Source organism: Tupaia chinensis, unplaced genomic scaffold (genome assembly GCF_000334495.1).
Source record: "Tupaia chinensis unplaced genomic scaffold, TupChi_1.0 Scaffold000022_1, whole genome shotgun sequence".
Classification (NCBI taxonomy): Eukaryota; Metazoa; Chordata; class Mammalia; order Scandentia; family Tupaiidae; genus Tupaia; species Tupaia belangeri.
The window spans coordinates 1,044,675-1,067,026 of record NW_006159452.1 but is presented as its reverse complement, the minus strand read 5'-3'; the positions used below and the strand labels follow the sequence as shown (position 1 = coordinate 1,067,026).

The following is a 22,352-nucleotide window of genomic DNA, read 5'->3' as shown; positions in this document are numbered from 1 at the left end:
GATTTCCGGTATAACCAGGCCTGGCAGCTCAGACGTATAATCGCAAGAGAGATGCTGATGCAGAAGGGCTGTGACTTGGTGCTGCCCTTTCTTCAAAAATGCATGGTCATAATCATAACTATTAGTCTAGAATGCACTCAGTAGGAAGGTACATTTATTAATAAAGTCAACTTCATTTACTAGTGAAGTTAAACTTTTGTTGACAACTTACATCTAGCAGTCTCAACCTAATTTCTCCTTATTCACACATGCAAATGTGCCCATTATGAGTTTCAAGCCACTGGGTCCTGGACTGAAAGAGTAGTTGGTGGGATTCCAGGACCTTACATAAGACCTGCTGGTCTTATGTATTGCTGATTTTAACTATAAAATACATATATCTTTATTAGAAACATTTTCTATAATAAAGGATATTAAGAAGAAGCGTAAAATACTCTTGGTTTTCCCAAATTTTTAAAATTTTATTATATTGTTTATATTACATTGAATCACATATGTCTTTACAGTGTATAACTTTTCTTTTTCCAGCATGATTACCATGCATATCTGTCAAGACATTACTATCCACATCATCAACATCAAATAGCTTTTCATGTTTTATGGATTATTATTATTATTTATTCTCATTTTTTAAAATAATCACTATACATCATTTAGCTTGTAAAGAGAATTTACTTAACATTGAATACCTCTCAGACCAGTCCAGTAGAGAATACTAAACATGTTATCATCAACAGGTAATAAACCATTTCTGTCCCAGTCATAACATACCTCTCTATTTGTTCTCATGTTATCCTTCTCTATATTCTTCCCTTCTCACCCCACACCCCACTCCATGCTATTTTCAGCATCCATAACTATTTTTACTGTTTTCTATTCTCCCATGTTTCAATCTCTACCATAGATACCATAGAATGTGTATAGTTGGTATATATTAAGTGGATACATACATTATCTTTCTTTCATAGCCTGACTTGCTTTACTTGGCTATCCAAATATTAATAAATACATATGCTATATTAAGGCAACAACTTGTAGCCCTAAAAATCTTTATAAAGAGGTGTTATTAAAGAACATGTTATTTCCTAAGAATAATTTTTGCTAAATATACATTATAATTTTGAAGATTTGAAATTTTCTCCTTTGAATTTTTGTTTTTATCTCCTATTCTTTATAAAAATTGTATAAGGAAGAGTTGGCTTTTATTTTAAATAAGATATTTCATTCATTCATGTTACTTTTTAAAACATTTAGACTTATTTTAAAGTTTTACTGATTTATTTTCAATAGTACCCAGGGGTCAAATAGTGACTCAACCAGCCAACATATGAAAATGTTGTAATAAAGAGAAAGAAAATAAAGTCAAAATTTAACCGAAGAAGAAAGGCTCCCATAATCTTCCTACATTTTACCTCCTGCAAAAAGATACATTTTGGTTTTGAGTTTTTCTGGGATTTAACTGTAGTCTAAGGAATAATTTTCTCTATTATTAACTTTCAGATTTTTTCCCTTAAATTTCAAAAGTAAGGAGGTAATCTACAATAGACAACAATTGGGGGAGGGTATGGTAGTGTTATGTAGGATGTAACAGGGACATATGGAGAGTGAGAAGACACAAGAAAAGCCATAATAAAGCATTCCTGTTTATATGTCAGCTTTCTCCTACTGCTGCTTCGCTAACACTGCCCTTTTATTAGTTACCAATGATTTCATTATATACAAAAATAATCAACCCTGAAACTTTCCTGTCCAGCAGTCTTGCACTGCACACCACCTCAAATACTTTTCTCCATAGTCATGCTCTAGAGCTTGCTATCATTTAGTAATTTTCTACCAATCTTAATTTCAAGCATCTCACGCTGTGATAGGCTGAAATATTCTGCGTTCCTCCTCAATGAATACGTTGAAGTTCTACCTGCCGGTACCTCAGCATGGGACTATATTTGGAGACAGGGCCTTTAAAAAGATAATTAGAGTAAAGTGAGTTCATGTGATTGCACCCTAATCCAATATGACTGGCATCCTTTTACGAAGAGAAGGTTAGGACTCAGATGTGTGCTCAGAAAGGAAAGTTCATTGTGAAGACAGAGAAAGACAATCCTCTGTCTTCATGGAGACCAATCATGGAGAAAGGTTTCAAAATGAAACCAATACTCCTGACAACTTGATCTTAGGCTTTTTGCCTACAGAACTGCAAGAAAATTAATTTCTGGTGTTTTAGCCACCTAGTGAATAGTGTTTTTCTTTGGCAGCTTTAGAAAACGAATACACACAGTATCTAGAGCCTCCTATCTTTCCAATATATTTCTTTTACTATACAATCAATTTCAATCCCACTGTGTCCTAGATCTATTGATCAGTCTATTATCTCCTTGATTTCCTTATTGCCCTCCTTTATCAGCTAAAACTCCATGTTTAACTTTTTATTAAACTGTAACATGCATACTGCAATATATATGCCATTTATGTACAGCTTGATGAAATTACCCAATGAATGCTCTTCTTATACCACAAATAGAATATTAGCATGGTTAATCATCTGATTCCTCCTTATCTTTCTCTTTTTTCTTAGTATTTGTTTGAAAAACCGTAATTCTGGTTAAGTCCAGTATTCCCCTTTGTCCTACACAGATGCCTAGATAGATAAATACTTTTGAAAAAATGTTGCAAATATGTGGACTCTTCTCACCTTGAATTCAATAAGAGCCTTGATGGTGATTGCCTTGGCTCACCCTCTTCAGCTTTCTAGACCAGAGGTCATCAAACTTTTCCATAAAAGATTAGATAGTAAATATTTTTATCTTCATGGATCTTATGATCTCTGTCACAACTAGATAAAAGATGTAAAAAATGGGCATTGCTGTATGCCAATAAAACTTCATTTACAAAAATAGGTTCTAGTCAGTAATTGGCCCTTGGCCTATAATTTCTGGCCTTCTGTTCTAGACTATTATGTAAAATCTTTCCTTCTGTTCTCAGATGAAACCTCCTAACCCATTCTGATTCTCAGGTGATGACTTTGACTCTTAATTCAATTAGAAAATTGAAAAATTCTTTAAAAAAATGATCTCCCTCCACGGTATCTAGGTATTTGTCAGCCTGTAGACACATACTCTATGTTATCTCTTTTCAGTATAGATTAACTGTCCGTGCTATTTAAGGCCAACATTTTCACTTGTATAATAGATTCTCTATCTTATAACCTACTTTTTAAAAATAGCTTAAGTAATTTTTTTTTCTTCCCCAGCTTGTCTATTTTTCTCCATCTACTGGTTCATTTCTCTCAACTGAAAAAGAAATCAACAAAATACAAAACAAATAACAAAAGGAGGAATGTCTTGGCCTAGTGGTTAAGGGAGTCATATCCTATGTAGCTGATCACAGTTAGGTACCTGTCTTAGTGCCCTGAAAAATGCACCAGGCATGTGTGCCTGCATATCCACAGTCCGGATGGGATGGAAAAATGGAGGAGAAGGAATTGAAGTGTAACCATGCCCTATTGGGGATTGATTTCTCCCTCAGTCTGTCCCTCTTTGGAAAGCACATGTACTCTGGTCATTAAAAATAAATAAATAAATAAATAAAAACAGTAAAAAATCACCTCTCTTTACATCATTGTGTTCATATATAACTTTTGTGTATCTTGTCAAGGCTTTCTGTGTTGCCTGTACCCGGTTCTTCCCTTCCACTTTCTCTTTGACCCATTCCAATCAAGCTTTATCTTTTCCTGCTCTTAGAAAACAGTTCTTTTAAGTGTCATCCATAACATTCACTTTGAAAACTCAGTTGATGATCAGTTCTCCATTGTGATCTCTAAATAGATTACAACATAATCCGGACACCACACCTTCTTGGTTTTTTTTTGTTTTGTTTTGTTTTGTTTTTCCCCTAAAACTACTTGTTCTTGATATCCTTTGATTGCTCAGTGTGACCAAATTGATAAGCCCCTAAAACTACTTGTTCTTGATATCCTTTGTTTGGTTGCTCAGTGTGACCAAATTGATAATCTGAAGGGACTCAGTGCTTGACCTCCTCTTTTGACTTCCTCTTTTCTATCAGCCCTCACCCCCATGGTTTATGGTTTTCAAATACAAGCCATATGCTAACACTCCAAATTATTTTGGTATCTAGCCAGAGCCTCTCATTTCAACTTCAGAATCTTGCATCACATTACCTCCTCAATATACCCACTCACATAAAGATATTTTAAATTAAATGTTTTGGGGAACAATATAAAGTTAGTTTATATTTAACTAATAACAGTTACACTTAACATCACAGAATTCCATCAAAATACTGGAGTACGATGTGTAAACAGTAACTACGTGAAACCCCAATATTTTTTTCTAACTCCATTTTCTATCCACAGTCTTTTTCATCTCAATTAATGGCAATTCCATTTGTCTGGTTGCTCAGACCGAATGTTTTTGTTATACTTACCTCATCACATTCTCTTATGTTTTGTATACAATCCCTGTGAAAATTTTGTTGCTTCTATGATCAGAATATATACACCATCCAACTACCCCATGAATTCCTCTAACATCTTGTTCCAACCTAAAACAATATCTCTCCTGGCTTATTGCAAAAGCTTTTTAACTAATCAGTTTGTTTCCACCCTTAAATCCCTATTAACCTATGCTCCATCTATCAAAGTAATTATTTCAAAATTTAATTTGCATTATACCACTCTTGTGCAAAACCTTTGAATTGCTTCAAGACTAAGAACCAAAGTAATAATAATGGCCTGAAATAGCAAACATCAACCTTCTCTTTTCTTCTATTCTTACACGAAAACTTGTTACCCCCAGGTCTTCCTGAGGCCCCATAACAATCGCGATTTTGTCTCAGGTCCTTTGCACTGCCTTGGTCCTCTTTTTGGAAATATCTTCCTTTAGCTATGGATCTGAAGTCTTTCCTCTTTATCTCTGTCAAGACTTTCTTCATTTGGCACTTTTTTCCCTGGGGATCAGCACCGATCACCCTAGTTAACATTATGGTGCTACACTTCTGGTTTACTCCTACACCACCCTTTATTTGTTTTGTATTTTATGGTTCTTATTAGCATTTATCAACCTGTAGCAAACTGTGTAATTTAATTATTCTTATTATGTTCAGAAACTCTCTAATTTATTAGAATATGAACTACAGGAATGTAGAAAACTTTTGAAGTATTTTAATTTCCACTAACTCAACTGGTGATTACAGCATGGGCATAAGTCGATAAATATTGGCTTTCTGTTATAAATTGAATAAGAAAATAAATATATAAATGAATAAATATAAGAGCTAGCAAATAGAAATACTTTCAATATGTGAGCTTAATTTCTGAAATCTTGCATTGAAATTTTAATGAAAGTGCTTTAAGGAGAATAAAGTCAGATTTACATTTAACTTGATCATGGCTTTAAGCACTTTATCAAAATGTTTGTGTTACCACTTAAACAGCTTGTAGATCTATTTCAGTGAGATAAAGAGAGACCCTTCCAAGCTTAAATATTTTTAATTTCTGCACCATATGGTCTGGTGTCAACACAATTCTCTAGTTTTTAGGAGACTAACTCTAGCAAGGTTTTACATCAATACAACTATTCTAGTTGTTTAACCTGTAGGTAAAATCATGTATTTACCAGAACTTTAATTAAACATCTTTAATTTTTATCTAATAAACTATTTACAAAAAAAACATAAACCAAATTTTCATCTTCGACTTCAGCTTCCACCCCAATAGACACAATAAAATTCAAAACCATTTATGTGTTTCAACCACATGCACAACTACATATATACATACAAAATAAATTGAAAAATTTTTAAAGTTGAAAAACCCTATGAGGACTTTATAGATCATCACATGTAAAGTAAACCAGTTAATCATCTATTTTTATGACAGTAATTCTTTGTTTTAGAAAACATTTTTAAAAATCACAATGCAGTTCTGTTGTATTTGTTTTGAAAACTGAACATTCACAATATGTAGGCACTAAATTAATATATTTTCTATTAATATAGAGATGTGTAAAATGTGTTCTTAGGCTCAGAATTATTCTACCCCCAATATTCATTTTTGTGAGCTATCCCAATATTTGCATAGAGAAAAAAATTTACTATATGTTCAATTCTATGAAGGGATCTAGATAAGATATAACTTCATTTACTTTATTCCCTATAGAGATATTCTTCAAATACTGAAAAAAAAAAAGACCTTTGTTTTTTTAGCTATGTCAATTTTGGCATTCTGGTCCTGTTCAGATATAAATTATATGCCTGTAAAAATTTCTATTTTGTTAATGTCTTTTATGTGGCAAATTCCTCTTGTTCCTTATTATGGTCTATGAGTGTAATGATTGGGTAATGATATCCAATATTCTGAATCATTTTATGTATATACACCATATGCATGCAAATTAGATTCATCTAATACTGTGCTCTTTAATTTGCATTTTCATAGAACTAGTTGAGTATTACAAGGTAAAATTATATTGACTGGTTTCAATATCTTACAAAGGTAAATCATTATTATAGGGGAACTGTTTGAAGGCATTAATTATAAATGAATCATGAAAAATACTCTCAAGGCACACATCTTGAGGTATAATGTGATAATAGCTACATGTCCTAAAGATTTATTTTAGAGTGGTGGTACATCTCCAATGCTTTGATTAAAAAATTGTTAATGAATATCAAAAGCTGTATAGAGGTACTCCTGCTTGCTTATTTGTAGAAAACTGCAATCTGAATTTTTTTTTCTTTTTTACTAGGTAACAGCCAGTCACAACAGCTAGGCTTTAATCACAGGCATCCAGCTTTTGAAACCATGTTAATGCAGACAAACTTCAGAATGTAACCAACCTAAATTGTTTCTCTCCTTCATTCCTTCACTTTACTTTTGTATGTCACTTTCCTATTCCTGTTCCACTTTCCTCTTCTGAAACTTAAATTCCATATGACCACGAGTCTACCCAGAGTTGTCTGAAAGTCCAGGACAGCTGCTCACTTTGAATTGTGTTAAGATTGGCTCAATTAAACTCCACTCAATTAAAACAAAATTAAACTGAGTAAAAGAAAGCATTTTTTAAAACTGTAATACAATGTGAAGATGTTTAGATAGAAATAGCAAAGGCATACAGTGGCATATAAGCATCAGAATATACCCAGTATATGTCCATATAAATGAAGCATTTATATAGAGTTTTTATTTAATAAAAATATACTGTAATATTTACTGCCATTAACATTGTTTTATATAAATAATAAATATAAGTTCTTAATCTGGGTTAATAGAAACCATGCATGTCCTAGCATGAGACTTTCACTGTTAAATTTATGGTTTAAAAATGAACAGGCTGGGACTAAGTGATAAGTCCAGGTTTGCAAAATTACAGAAAGGTACTGGTATCAGGGGCCAGAAGATGGCATAGAGATTTTGTTGTTGTATTCTCACATGAACAACCATGGTTCAAGTTCCAGACCCAGTGGCTTGAAACTCACACTGGGCACATGAGCGTGTACACCCAAATTCCTGAAAGGAGAATGGAGAAGAAGGGATTGCAACATGGCCATTGTCCCTGGGGAAGGGGAGTGATTTCTCATTTCCCCCCCCTCTCTCTCTCTCTCTCTCTCTTTCTCTCTCTCTCTCTCTGGCAAGCACACATGCCCTAAGGTGAAAACATGTACCAAAACAATACAAAACAAAATTAATTAATTAATTAATTTAAAAAACAAAAAAACCTGTCAGAATGCCAGCACATAGCGTGGTTCAAGTTCAGTACCTGATAACTTGAGAAACATGCTTGGAATGTGTACATCCATGACCAAATTTCCAAGAAGAAGAGAGAGATGGAGAAGGGATTGTATCTTGACCATTACTCATGGGGGATGCGAAAATACTTTCCCTTTCTCTTTCTCTTTCTCTTTCTCTCTGTCTTTCTCCAGCAAATACATACATCTTCTGATAAGGAAAAAAAAATGCTGGTACCAAAGAAAAGCCCATTTAAATTTGTACAGATGTTGATGTCAGATTGGAAAGATTATAGGCAAAAGAAATAAAAGTCTTTAAGTATAAAGGTAAATGTGTATGTACAGTGGGCTTTAATAGATCAGTGTATGTCAGTCCTACCTGGGCATCAATATCATTTTGAGTCATATCAGATACACGGGCAATTAAGTCAAGTATCAGCATTATAGACTCAAAACATCCAGAAACCACATCAAGGAATTTATATTTTTAAAAATGTTTCACATATGACTTCTTGGATAAGGCAAAGTTAAGCATAAAATAAAGTAGAAAGCGAAGACAAAGCTGAAGTATAGTTAAGGGACAGCTATGAATGAATCATATATACAAAGAAAATCAAAGAAAGATTATGGTTTCACAAAATAAAAAAGCTTTATACAGGGAACAGTTAAGTAAGATGAGAATTCAATGTTTTTATTCTAATTTAATAAATAATAGACATGTTGATTTCCATGGAGTTATAGTGAGAAGTTATAGTGAAAGGATTTCTCTGAGGATGCATTGCAGGTTGAAACTGGAAGAACGTAAGAACAGAGAAAAAAAAAAAAGACAAATGGACGAGTGTTAGTCTACTTTTTGAAAAATATTTAGGTATGCAGAATGAAATAAAATATCATTAAAATAGTTCACTTATTTGTTTTTTTCATTTTTGTGTATGTGAGAGAGAGAGAAAACTAAAGAAGGAGGGAGAATGAAACAAAGATAGATATTTTTAGAAAGAGCTTTATTATTTATCTTTAAGGTTTTTCCTATAGGACACGTGTTTGTTAGAGAGACAAATAGAGTCAGTGAGAAGGAAAGTGAGAAACAACTACGCAGGATGTATGGCCACACCACAATCCCTTCTCCATTTTCCTCCTGGGATTTTGGGCACATATGCAAACGTGTGCAGTGTGAATTTCAAGCCACCAGATCCAAGACTCAAATTGCAGTCAGCCATGTGGTAGCCTAGCATTTTAACCATTATGTCACCTACTAGCCCTTTTAACAGGGTTTGAACATGTCACTATCCTCCTGCCTAAATCTCCCAATTAATTAGCATTATAGACCCATGCCGCCATACCTAGCATGGTCAGGTTAACCCAGAAACAAAACCTGGGCCTTACATGTAGCTTCCAGGTTACCAAGTGTTGGTATTACCTGTGCACCACCATGGCTGGGACAGAGATAGGTATTTTTGACATGGTCTTTCCATGTCATGATCTTCCACCTCTACCTCCTAGTTAGGATTACAGGTGCATGCTACTAGATCTGACGTTGACTGGGAACTGACGTTGACAGGCCTTCCATGCGGTCTCAGCTACCCACTTATTCTACTGCAGATGGGCTTTCACATGTTTTAGTGTGCTTAATAGAGAATTTTCAATTACATATGTAGTCGACATTATATTTCTACTGGTCATAGAGCTCATCTACGACCTGTGTAAGTTCTCTGATTTTCTAAATACAAGTAGTGGGACAGGGTCAGGATCAATTGAGAAAGTCTGTCATTCTCCTAACATAAGCCCTAGAGACCAGCAGCTCTGATTCTGATTTTTTTTTCATAGAGAAAGAGAGAGATCGAGAAAGACAAATATCAAAAAAGAAGATAAAAAGTTTTAGTTTAAAAGTATATTCTCTTTTGTCCAATACATTGTCATGAGGGAGCTTTCATTTAACTGAGCAAATAGTACAAAAAGCGTTGATGAGGGAGTGGAGAAATGGCCTACCTGCTCACAGCTTGTGGGAATGTAAAAATGGAAGGTACTACAGAAAATGTTATGGAAGTGACTCGAAAATTTAAGTATACAAATCACATTTGATCTAGCAATCCCATTTCTGACTATTTACCCAAAAGAATTACAACCAAGGATTCAAACTGATATTTGTACATCCATGTTCATAGCAAATTTATTCACAATAACCAAAGAGTAGAAGCAAGCCAAATGTCTATCAACAAGTGAATTGATAGCAAAACATGATACACATATAAAATGGACATTATTTGGCCTTGAAAAGTAAGGGAAATCTAAGACACACTGTAGCATGGATGAAACTTGAAGTACCAGAATAGGCATATTCTTTGAAACTGAAAGAAGAGTGGTTACCCAGGACTACAGGGAGGGTGGAAGAGAAAATTATTATTTAATAGATACAGAGTTTCTGTTTTAGAAATTTATATTGTCACCTGGATATTGTAGTGGTTTTCACTATTTTCCTTGAGATCATAGTCTATTGTCTTTTTGTTTTATTTTGCTTTGTATAATCTACCTCACATACTTAGAATTAACAACTAAAAATATAGGACCTGTATGGCATTGTGATGATTTAAACAATCACAATGTAAAAGTAAGAAAGATCATGAGGGCCAGCTCAGTGGTGCAGTCATAATGAACTACCCAAGATACGATGAATCTGGGCCAGCAGGTAGCATGATGGTTGAGGGCGCTGGACTCCCTCCTGGCCGGTGACGGTTCGAATCCCAGACTTGGCAGCTTTCTCTCTCTCTCTCTCTCTCTCTGTCTCACTCTGTTCCTCTCTGTTCAAATTTTAAAATATAAATAAATAAATAAAGTTAAATAAAATAATTCTTAAAAAAAATCTTAAATATCCTTTTTCAAAAAGAGAGAGAGAGAGAGAGTAAATCTGGTCTACCTGTACATACCAGGTGCATCCATAATCCTGACTGGCTGCAAATGCATGAGACCCTGTTGAGAATGTTTGTCTTTCTCTAACTCTCTCTCTCTCTCTCTCTCTCTAACTCTCTGTCTCTCTCTGTCTCTCACTCTAATAAGAAATATATAAATAGAGTAATGTTCATGAGAAACACCCCATTCAATGAGGGAAGGTCATACATAGGTAGAGACTGTGTGATTGGCTACCATTCTCTGGGACCTAAAGTTTGATATTTCTACTGCAAATTTGATTTCCCAGCTTTACTTTTTTGTAACTCTAAGTTTTCAAGAATAAAAGAAGCCTATAAGCTGTATGGCTGGGCAGTCTCTTTGGTCTGGTGTTTAAAACAGCTGGATACCACATGGTCAACCACATGGTTTGAATCATAGACCTGGTGGCTTGAAAAACATTCTGGGCATATGTGCATGCGTGCCCAAAATTCAGAAAGGAGGGAGAGATGGAAAAGGGATTGCGATATAACCATTCCTCACGAGGAGTGCTTTTTTCTCACCTTTCCTCTTTCTGTCTTGGTCTCTCTCTGGCAAATGCACGTTCCCTCAAGATATTTAAAAAAAAAAAAATGAAAGAAAGAAAGATAGTAAAAACCATATGGCTCTTGTGGCAGGGTATAATTTTTTTTTTTTTTGGAGAGGTTTTTGCTACAGGGCACGTGCACTCGCCAGACAGACAGAGAGAGACAGAGAGAGAGAAAGCGAGAAATCACCCCCAGGGCGGATGGCCACACCGCAATCCCTTCTCCTCCGTTCTCCTCTTGGGATCTTGGGCACTCATGCACACGTGCCCAGCATGAATTTTAAGCCACTGGGTCCGGGACGCGAACCGCAGTCGACTACGGGGGAATCCAGCAACATAGCCATTACGCTAACTGCTGGTCTCGGCAGGGTATAATTTTAAAGATAACCCATGAAGATTTCTCTTCCCTGGTTGTCAGTTAAAAACTAATCTAGGATTGACACCAGCAGTTAGTGTAATGGCTATGCTGTTTTTACCATCAAGTGGCAGTAGTCATGCCAAAGTACATGACTTCTTTCATCTTTTTAAAAATTTTTTCATTCATTCAGGAGACTAGAGATTGATCTAACAGGGAAGTGGAGTTAAACCCCCTTCTCAGAATGATCTCACCTCTGCTGTCTAGAGATGTTAATTTCAAGGTACTTTGGCTTGTTCTAAGTGCGAGCAAAAAGATCTTCAGAGTTCAGGAAAAGGCTCTCAAGTTCAAATACAGATGGAGATAACAGTACCTGGAAGTTTTCTAGTTTACACTAAATATCCATATCTAACAAAAATAGGGCATCAATATTATTACACTATGTAAACTGGATAGAGTGATCTGAGGCAATACTAAACAAATTAAGTATACTCCCTGCATTATGGTAAATATATGTAGAAAATTTATCATAGACAGGCAAGTTTTTTTTATTATGGCATTTATAAATGAGGCTATTTTAGACCATGAACTCATTTTCTTTATCCTTATTTTAAAAATTGAGAAATCAATATTTTTCTTATTGCTTATCACTTAAAGATTGCTAAAGTCAATAGTCAAAGTAAGGATTTATCTCTTGACATGTTGTTGATCATTTCTTTAATATTCACCCAATGTCTTATTTTGTGTTTTTCTCTATTAAACTGGATCCTTCTTTTTATTTTTTTTTCAGACTTTTTTCTGGACTTTGGGTTCACCAGCACAACATAAAATAACGGTACTATACTGTACCAACATAATGATGAAACAAGAATATTCTTCTAGGATCAAGACATCAAGGAATCATCATTGAGTGATTAGATTCCCAAATCCCTTCATAAGTTCTCAATTACCAAATTGTTTCTTCATTAACATAATGAAATACTTCTCCTTCTTTCTGATATCTTTTTTTTTAAAATCATATATCCTTTTTATTGTTACAGGATAAGACTTAACAAAACTACTAGGAGCATCAAAAGACGTGAAATGGGACCAGGAGCAGGGCGGTATGAATTAATGAACATGAGAAGGACAAAGAGGGGAAAACAGTGAGCTTTTGCTGAAGATACTAGGGGAGAGGATCTGGTGAAAATTCTGATCTTAGACAAGCACATTGGTGAAGAAATGATGGGTAAGAGTTCTAAACCCCACTATGAGCTTAAGAGTCATCCTCACCATTGGCATCACTATGAGCTTAAGAGTCATCCTCACCATTGACATTGTCTCTGTCATCCTCTCCTTTCTCAGCCTCTTTTCATCATCCTTGATCAACTCCATCTGGTAATCCCCCTGATCTTCATTATCATCATCATCCAGTAGGTCCCCCTCCTCAGCAGAGTCATCTGCACCCCCCTCAGACTCCATCTTCACATTAGTCTCATCTTTCTTCTGGGAGCTGCTGCTCTGCCCCTCTTCTGACTTACCATTCTTCACCTCTACTATTTGTTTGCTCTGTTCCTTTTCAATTTTTTCCAGAAGAGAATCCGCTTTCTGTTTTATCTGGGTCAACTCCTTTATAATGGCCTGAATGTCACCTCCTTTCAACTTTCCAGATTTGGAAGATGATCCTTATTGTCCACTCTTAGAATTGAAGTTTTTGTCCCTCTGTGAAGTGTTTTCTGATACATGCTGTAGTTTCCAGAGCACTACAGTATGAGCAATAGGAGGTGGTGGAGGAACACATGCTGACTAACTGTATATCCTGTCATCATAATTGCGTTGGAAGTTGTAGTCCAAGTCAAAAGAGGAACCATACATCTCTGCTGCAGATCGTTTCACTCCTGCTTTTCCTTGATTCACTTTTGGCTCTGTAGCCAGATTAATATCTAAAACATGACCAGCAATCACCCTGCCATCCTCTCCTACCACAGCAGCCCAGACATTCCTCTCATTAATATACTGAACGAAGGCAAAGCCCTTATGAACAGAGCAACTCAGAAGTTTGCCATACTTTGAGAAGACTGCCTTCGCATCAGACTTCTTGACCACAAGACTGTTGAGATTCCCATTGAATACATGGGAGTTCATGATGCGGGGATCTGTCTTGTTGGTAACATTGCTGGCCATTGCAATTGATGGTAAGATTCCTCACAAAGCAAAAAAGTGTAACTGAAGATCGAAAAAACTCACAAGAAAGGAGAAAGAAAAGAGATTTGATTCTGAATCTCTCACTCCCAGGTTCTAGGCAAAGAAACCAACAGCAGTTGGAGATAGAAAATGCAGCTACAACCGTTCCATCTCCAACTCTTCACAAAATGCTTTCTTTTTGATTTCTAATCTCTATCCTTTTCTAGTTCCCGGAAATTTTCATCTCCATTTTTCTTTAACCTACAAAGTAAAATTTGACTTTTCATTGATAGGGAGCCAGCAGTTGTCTTCTGCTCATCCTCTCTGGATGAAGGATAACTGGTGTAACGTGTCCCTTACCATATTTTACATGTTCTTGGCAGCAATGGCTACCACATCCTTCCCTTTGCTACTGGCTCTATCCAGGCTGCAAAGGTAGGGGCACTTTCCAACAAAATTTTCTTCACCATAAGATAAATGGAAACACACACATTCAAATCCCAGTGCAATATCAGATTTTCAGGAAGCAGGGTTTCCTACACAGATAATCGGTCTGTTTCAAAATAGTGTTTTGTTTATTTGTTTGTTTTGTTTGACCTAAAATCCATACTTTCTTTTTTTCAGTGTAAAATTTTTTTATTAATTATTTATTTTGCATTCATTCAATGAACATCATCATAGCATACAAGAGGCAGTTTCCCATACAGAATACACTGTATAGTGGCTTAGCTATACACATTATCATCACAAATAATTTTCCATTTCATGTTTCTCACACACATACACACACACACACACACACACACATATATATATATATTCCTGCATTTCTCACCCTCTGCCATATCCCACCCTCCTCTAAATAGACTTGTACTTCATTATGGGTGGTGAAACCTTGCAAACTGTTGACTCTCTTCATGAACTTTTATTTCTGTACTTTTAAATTCCTTGAGTTCTTTCCTTACTGCTGCCTTGTCCACAGGTGTTACCTAGCCCAGCGTGTGTCTGCTCAGTGGTCATAATCGGGAGAATTGGTGACTTTGACATACTCGTTGAACTGCAGGATCCTGCAAGCTTGTAGCTCTGCTACTGTGGGTCTCAGGATAAGCTTTCTGCAGAGTCAGGTTCTTTCCTTACTGCTGCCTTGTCCACAGGTGTTACCTAGCCCAGCGTGTGTCTGCTCAGTGGTCATAATCAGGAGAATTGGTGACTTTGACATACTCGTTGAACTGCAGGATCCTGCAAGCTTGTAGCTCTGCTACTGTGGGTTTCAGGATAAGCTTTCTGCAGAGTCAGCGTTTAAGTTCCATTTTTGCTTCTTGTTCTTAATTCTGTCGTTTTAGGATATTTCTTTGCTCTAATCCTTACGTTGTGGACTTCTAAGTCTCCTGACGAATTTGGTTCCAATTTGTTGTGCAATTTCCTTTCTTCTTCAGATGTGCACTGCAAAGATGTTCTTCTCCCCTGGCTCTTTATTAGATGGTCTGTTGCCAAGTTTGATAGCAAGAATATCCCTTCATCATATTGTACTTGCCAAAGCGCTTTCTCCACTGCCATCTTTATCCTCCTTCTTCTCCTTCTTGTCATCATCTGTGTACAAGATGGTCCCATCAAAGTCAGAGTGACTGCTCTGGATTCCCTCTGGCCTTCATTCTCTAGGGCACTGAGGACTCTGAAGATTCTCTCATCAACCCAGGAGTCAGGAGGTAAAGTGCTGCTTTACCCAGGTAGTCTTTGGTGGTGACACATTTTACCTTTTCCTCTGCTAGCACCTGAGTCACTGCCTGACTGGAGTGTGGTTATGCTCATCGGCTCTTCAATCCAGAGAAGCTGACTGGGATCTGAGGCAGAGACAGGCAAGTCAGCTCCACTGCTGACCAGTGCAACTGGAGTATCTGAGATGATAATGCGCTGATTCTCAAAAGGGAGAGGAGGGGCCAGAGGAGAAGGCAGTGGAGCCACAGAGGGTGAAGGGACCAAAGACTTGGATTTGCCTATTGTCTCTTTAATCCCATGGATACTCTGCTCAGGTTTAAGCATCTCCACTCTTGCCTCCAAAGACTCTCCTTTAAGGCCAGACATGCCAGACAGAAGTGGTTGTGTCTGAGAACAGCCAAGATATTGGCCACTTGCCAGATTTTTCTTGCCCTTTGTGGTCTCAACTGCCCCAATTGTGCTAGAAACTGCCTCCTTTGAAGCTTTGGGATGAGAAGAGGTGGATAAAGTAGATGGTGATGTGATGCTTTGGGGCCCATTGCTTTTTTATGGAATGAGAGGAACCAGTAGCCTCGGGTCGTGTTTAGGCTTGTTGGCTTTAGTGGAGGCATAGAGGCATGCTAACCAGGAGCCTTGGTAGCTTTTTTAACGGGAGATACTGTATCCCCTTTGTGGCTGGCCTAGCAGTGGCCCTTTTGGGGGGCACAGGAGGTTTTTTTGTTTCAGGTTTGGGTCTAGGCTTAGGAGGAGCTGAAGGCTGTAGAGCAGGAGATACTGGTGTTTTTAGCGTGGCTTTTTGTGTCTTTCTTATCTTCTGCCTTTCCTCCCAAGCTGGTGTTTTTTTCAGATACAGAGCCATTACCTTCTTTAGATTTTACTATATTTTCCTTTCTGGTAGATTTGTCTCCGATGGCTATCATGTGTCTATTTGAATTTTCAAAGTGAACTGTTACATCTCCATGTTGATCAGGCAATTCCTTTAAGAACTCCACTTCTTATCAGCTCCTCTCTACCTTGTCTTGTGAATAGTTTCCTTTCTAATACTGATGAGGTTTTTCTAAGATTGCCACTGGTCTTTTTCTTCTATTTCCAAGGCTTAGAGATTTTATCAAAGGTGGATAGGTTTCCTTTTCTTTTGAAGGGAGGCATTTGCGATCACACTGCGAGGCCACCTGAGTTTACTATAGATGCTTTGTCCAGTCCATCTATGCTGCCAAGCTCTGAGCACAGTCTGGAGACCAAGGTTTGACCCATGGCTTGGTTTGCAGGGCCAGGTGTGGCAATAATGAGGCTCTCTTGGTACTTGGATCATGGGTCCGCTGGCAGATTTCCAAGCGTTCATCTCCCTGCCTGCTCTGAACTGCCCGTCTGGTTCCTTCACCTTCTTCCCTGTGTGGGTCTCCAGCCAGGCTGGTAACAACCAGCCCCTGCAGATCCAGCCTGGTAGATTCCTTCTTTGTAGACTCCTATGCTGGCTCAGCTCTTCCTCTTGGAGAAATGTTCAGATGTCCAAATTTTCAGATGTTGAAACTCTCTGTTATCTTTACTTACTCAATAGGTAATATCATCCACTCTGGTGCTTATGAAAACCATCTATAGGTTGATAAGACCACAAATTTATGTATGTACCCCAGACCGATCCCTCAAAATTCAGATTGCTTACTTGACATCTTCACTTAAGTATCCAATAGGCACTTAAACTTTTTGTATGAATGAATGGAAATCCTGACTTTTCCCTCTTTAACAAACAACGTACAAGATTCTCTTTATCTTTTTTTTTTTTTTTTTTTTTTTGAGGGTGCAGTGAGGAATGGGATTGTTTTGGCTGAGAACTTTACAGACACCTTAGCTCTGCCTTCTCACATCTCTTACATGCGTGTTTGACCTCATCTCCTACATCTCTATCGCATTCCCATCCACATCGTACTTTTCCTCACATATACCCAAGATTCTAATCTCATTGTCTTTATCTTGATTTTCTCAGAATAGAGCACTCTCCACGTAGAGCCTTAGACATCTCTGGGGTTTAAAACTTTACCTTCTTGGTTCTTTTGCATGTATGTTGCCGCCAGTAAAACCTCCTTAAAGATTCTACTCCAGTCCACTCTCTTATATCAGTCCTCCTACTTATGCCCCTTCCTTGCTTGTATTTCTCTTCTTCCTCTTTTCTTGTTCTTCTTTCACTTCTTTTCTCTCAATTATATTCACTTTTCTTTTATTAATTGCCAGAAGGTGGGGACATGTGCTCACTAGAGATAGAGAATAAAAGAGAAGGAGGATAAAGCACCCTCCAGTAGAGTGTGATCATGCTGCAATTCCTTCTCCTCCATTTCCCCATCCTGTCAGGATGTGGTCCTGTGTGCAAATATACCTGATGTGTTTCATTTCATTTTAGTTATTATTATCATAATCTTTTTATATTACATTGAATCACATATATCTTCACAGTGTACTACGTGTCTTTTTCCAGCAGAAATACCATGCATATCAGTCAAGACAAAGACATTACTATCCACATCATCATCATCAAATAGTTTTTCACCATTTTTTCAGATTATTACTATTATTATCATTATTTTTTAAACATTCAATCACTATATATCATTTGGCTTGTAAAACCTCTAGACTGGGATTCAAACAGCAGTGGACCATATGGGATCTGGCTCTTCCAACTACTGGGCTACAGTGCCAGCCTTGTATTTATTTTCTTCTCCAAGAATGTGTGTATGTGTGTGCATATTTCATGATCTTCAATGAATTACTAACTTATAACTTTTACAAAAGTGCAGGGACTCATGTTGTACAACAGTTAATATGTTTATCTGGTGGTGAGGTATCTTTGTGGGATAGATGTTTTGCTTACACAGTCTCTACCTCCAAAACAGATGATTACTTAACAAAATCACCTGTAAATTATTACTTAAAACTATGACATCTTAACATAAGGAAAGTAATAATATATTATACACTAGAAATGAGCTACTGAAACTTGAGAATATAGGTAGTTACATGTCACAATCTCTTGATACAAAACCTTTCCAGGACAGATCAGATCTGATCTATACCTATATGTCCCATCTCATGACAACATCTCCACCTGCCTGGTGAGCTCCAATCTCATCATTATCAAGTCTTTGACATGTGACATTTCTAATCCATGACCTCTCCTTGCACAGGTCTTCACAAGTCTAGTTCATTATTCTTTATATATCTAGCTTAAATATCAATGTATCAGGAATACTCTGCCTCAGTACCCTATCTCAGGGCCAGCAGGTTGTGTAGTGGTTAAGACACTGGACTCCCACATGACCAACTGTGGTTCAAGTCCTAGACCTGGAAACCTGAAAATCACACCAGGTGTGCAGACATGTGTGCCCAAAATCACAAGAGGGGAATGAAGGAGAAGGAATTACAGCATGGCCATATCCCCTGGAGGGTTATTTTTCACTGTTCCTCTCTACATCTCCTTCTCTCGCTCTCTCTCTCGCTCTCTCTCTCATGAGCACATGCCCCTTGTGGCAAACACCTAAAATATGCATACATATGTACATACCCAATCTTGATGTTTACACCATTTTCATTAACTTCATGACACTTACCACAACCTGAAATTTATTTTATAAATTTGTTTACTTATTTGTTTTTCATCAGCTAGAATGTAAGGTCTATAAGGGCAATGTCCCTTGTGCAATGGAGTGTCTCTATTCTTTAGCACAGTATCTCCCATGCAATACACATAGATAATATTCATTAAGTAAAGCAAATTACTTAATTAGTTGAGAGTAAATACTTTGGAATCACATTTTAGAATAATAAATCATTTTAATATTAGAGTTTTATTTATTCCAGTGTGTACCGAATTTTATAAAGTTATGGGTTTAAGTCCTAATTTGAGAAGCAAAAGAATAATAGAATGGAATAGACAACTTCAAAGTTTCAACTTAACTCTATATATGTCACAATTCTGCTAGCTATAAAAAGGAAAACTCTTACACTTAAAAAATGATAGGAAAAAATCACTTCACTTACATTTGAATTCAACTGTTATAAAAATCTAGGATTAGTTGCTTCTAAAGGCTGTAAATTATTGACCTCTTTTCTCTCATAATAGTACCTGAATTGAATTGTAGTATAGAAATTCTGCTCCTGCCTTTCGAGTTTGTATTAGAAATGTATTTTCCTTCCCTATTAAAGCTAGATCATTATGAATATATTACTTTGGTACTGTGGGTTTAGTCTGTGATTTTTTTTTTTTTTTTTTTTTAGAGGTTACATTAGCTCCCTTGAAATGAAGTCTATAGCATCACTAAAAATAGATAGAAAGCAAGACCGGAATGGTTCCCTTTGCCACTGTCAAAGTCAAGGAAGAATTTTATTTTAAAATAAGAAATCATAATTTAAGAATGGTATCCTGAAATTAAGATCAGCACTGGCATATTATTGACTAATAGTTGGCAACCTTTAACAAGGAAGAAATATCATCTATGTCTTTTTGGGGAGAATAACAATTGGCCAAGATAATTTTTAAAACTTCATTGTGGAACAATAATTTTAAATAGCTTTGTTGGAAATAACTATGATGCAACAGTTTTCACATTCGTATTTTCTAGGCATAAAACTGAGTTTATCAACATTTATAAGCGCATTCTTTCCTGAGTCTCCAACATTAAGATGTATGATAATTAAGCTACTGATCAGAACAAAAAGTTCATGTTATTTCATGTAGTTCTCTTGGCTGAAACCAATATTTCACTAAAAAATAATATAAGTACTATAATTTAAAAATTAAAAACAAATTATTGTTTTGAATTTAACTTCTAGTCTATTCTGTCTCCAACATTATAATTTTGAAATGGAATGGTTTGTTTTCCTCTATTTAATTCAAGATACATGAAACTAAAATGAAAGTATTTGGTCTGAGTATTTCAGTACAGTTTTATCAGTCAATGGAGATAAAATAACTGGTATAAAATCTCAGCGAATAGGGACCAGCAGTTGGCATAATGGCTATGTCGCATTACGACTGACTGTGTTGATTGTGGCTGGAGGCCCAGACCCGGAGGCTTAAACTCACGCTGGGTGCATGTGTGTACATGCCCAAGATCCCGAAAGGAGAATAGAGGAGACAGGATTGCAGTGTGGCCATCCCCCTAGTGGGGTAATTTTTTGCTTTCTGTCTCTCTGTCTCTCTCCCTCTTTCTGGTGAGCACAAGTATCCTATAGCAACAACTTCTCAAAAATAAAAAACTCAGCGAATATACAGTTGAGGGCAGTGTTCTTGACCTGTGGATAAGAAGATTTGCAGGTATGTATTTCTTTTTAAATTATGAATTGTCGATGTTTCAAACTGAAATCTTCAATTCAAACTTAAGACCATAGGGTTTCTACAAAGCCTTACGTTTATTATAACTAGGTATCTTTTCTTCCACACAGTGAACTCTGGATCTTCAGAACAGGACAGAACAGTATTAAATTATTTCATAACTATGTTATTAATCTAAATTTGCTATATAACAGTCTCAGACTAATAAAGCTAATGCTTTTCCAACCATTTATTGTTATGAGAAAAAGTTTATAAATTAGAGGCTGCGTAGTGGCACAATGCTAACATAGTGCTCTACAAGACTGACCCACATGGGAAGGTTTCAGGTTCATATCCAAAGACCTCTCTGACCACCCAGGTGAACTTGTGCTTATTATCTGGTCCCGGCTGAGTCTAGGAGTGGATCACAGCATGAGAGCCATGTTGGGATGCCTCTCTCTCACTCTTTCTCTCTCTTATTCATGCAAGAAAGAAAGACAGAAATTAACTTTAAAAGAAGAATCGTCTGAGTAGGCTTTAGGGTGAATCTGCACTTGGGGCCTGGGAAAAACTTTGAAACTTTTGGACTCCATTGCCCACTGTTCTGGTGACCTGGCCTCACCCTGCCTACCCACCAGGAATCTTGAGTCCGGTCTGGGGAAGTTTCTTTAGAGGAGTGAGCATGTGGGGCCTGGAAGCAACTTTGGAACTTTGGGTACACTAACTCCCACATTGCACTAAGCACAGCATGTGACTTGATCCTCTTCACCAAGTTATATATCCTTAGCTTGCTGCCACCTCATCAAGAGTTGAATGTTTGGTGGAGGCGTCAAACACCAGAAGTTACCCATAACTGTTCTGACCTGGGAGACAGAGTCCTCCAATAGGAACACACCTGGGAACTACGACTGAAATTTCCTCTACCAGAATCTACTCCAAAAAATAGAAAAAGGTGAATACTGCATCAGATGACTAGAAACCAGCACAGATCCATAAGTAACATAAGAATACTAGGTGGTAGCTCTTCCCCAGGTGAGTGTAGTAGCCCCTTTTCAACCATGGACAGCACAGAGAAATACACAGAAATGTCAGACGAAGATTCCAAACATTCATAGTGAAAAAAGTTCAATGAGATGCAAGAGAAACAGATGGTTCCAGGAAATGAGAGAATCATTTCAGGACATAAAAGAGGAATTTCATATAAAATATAGACACCCTAAAAAAGAATCAAATACAACTTCTGGAAATGAAGGATACAATACAAATCATCGAAATCTCCCTAGAAAGTATTAATAGCAGATGGAACCACGCAGAAGAAAGAATTTCTTACCTTGAAGACAAAGTATCCAGCATGGACCAAATCTCCAAAAAGAAAGAAAAAACAACTCCCCAAATTAGAACAACATATGGGAAATCCTAGACACCATGAAACACCCAAATACCCATATAACATGTATTCCAAAAGGTGAAGAATCTGCTAAAGGTATAGAAAACCTCTTTCATGAAATACTGTCTGAAAATTTTCAAATATAGAGAAACATGGAGAAATTCAGACCCAAGAAATAATAAGGACCCCCAGTAGAATTAATACAAAAAGATCCTTCTCTCAG

The 22,352-nt window shown here is 36.7% G+C and overlaps 2 pseudogenes; both read right to left on the bottom strand.

Moving 5' to 3' along the window:
- Nucleotides 1-12,852: 12,852 nt before the first annotated feature.
- Nucleotides 12,853-13,724, bottom strand: LOC102472023 (heterogeneous nuclear ribonucleoprotein C pseudogene; annotated as a pseudogene).
- Nucleotides 13,725-14,602: 878 nt separating this feature from the next.
- LOC102477923 (phosphatase and actin regulator 2-like) lies at nucleotides 14,603-16,694 on the bottom strand (annotated as a pseudogene).
- Nucleotides 16,695-22,352: the final 5,658 nt, after the last annotated feature.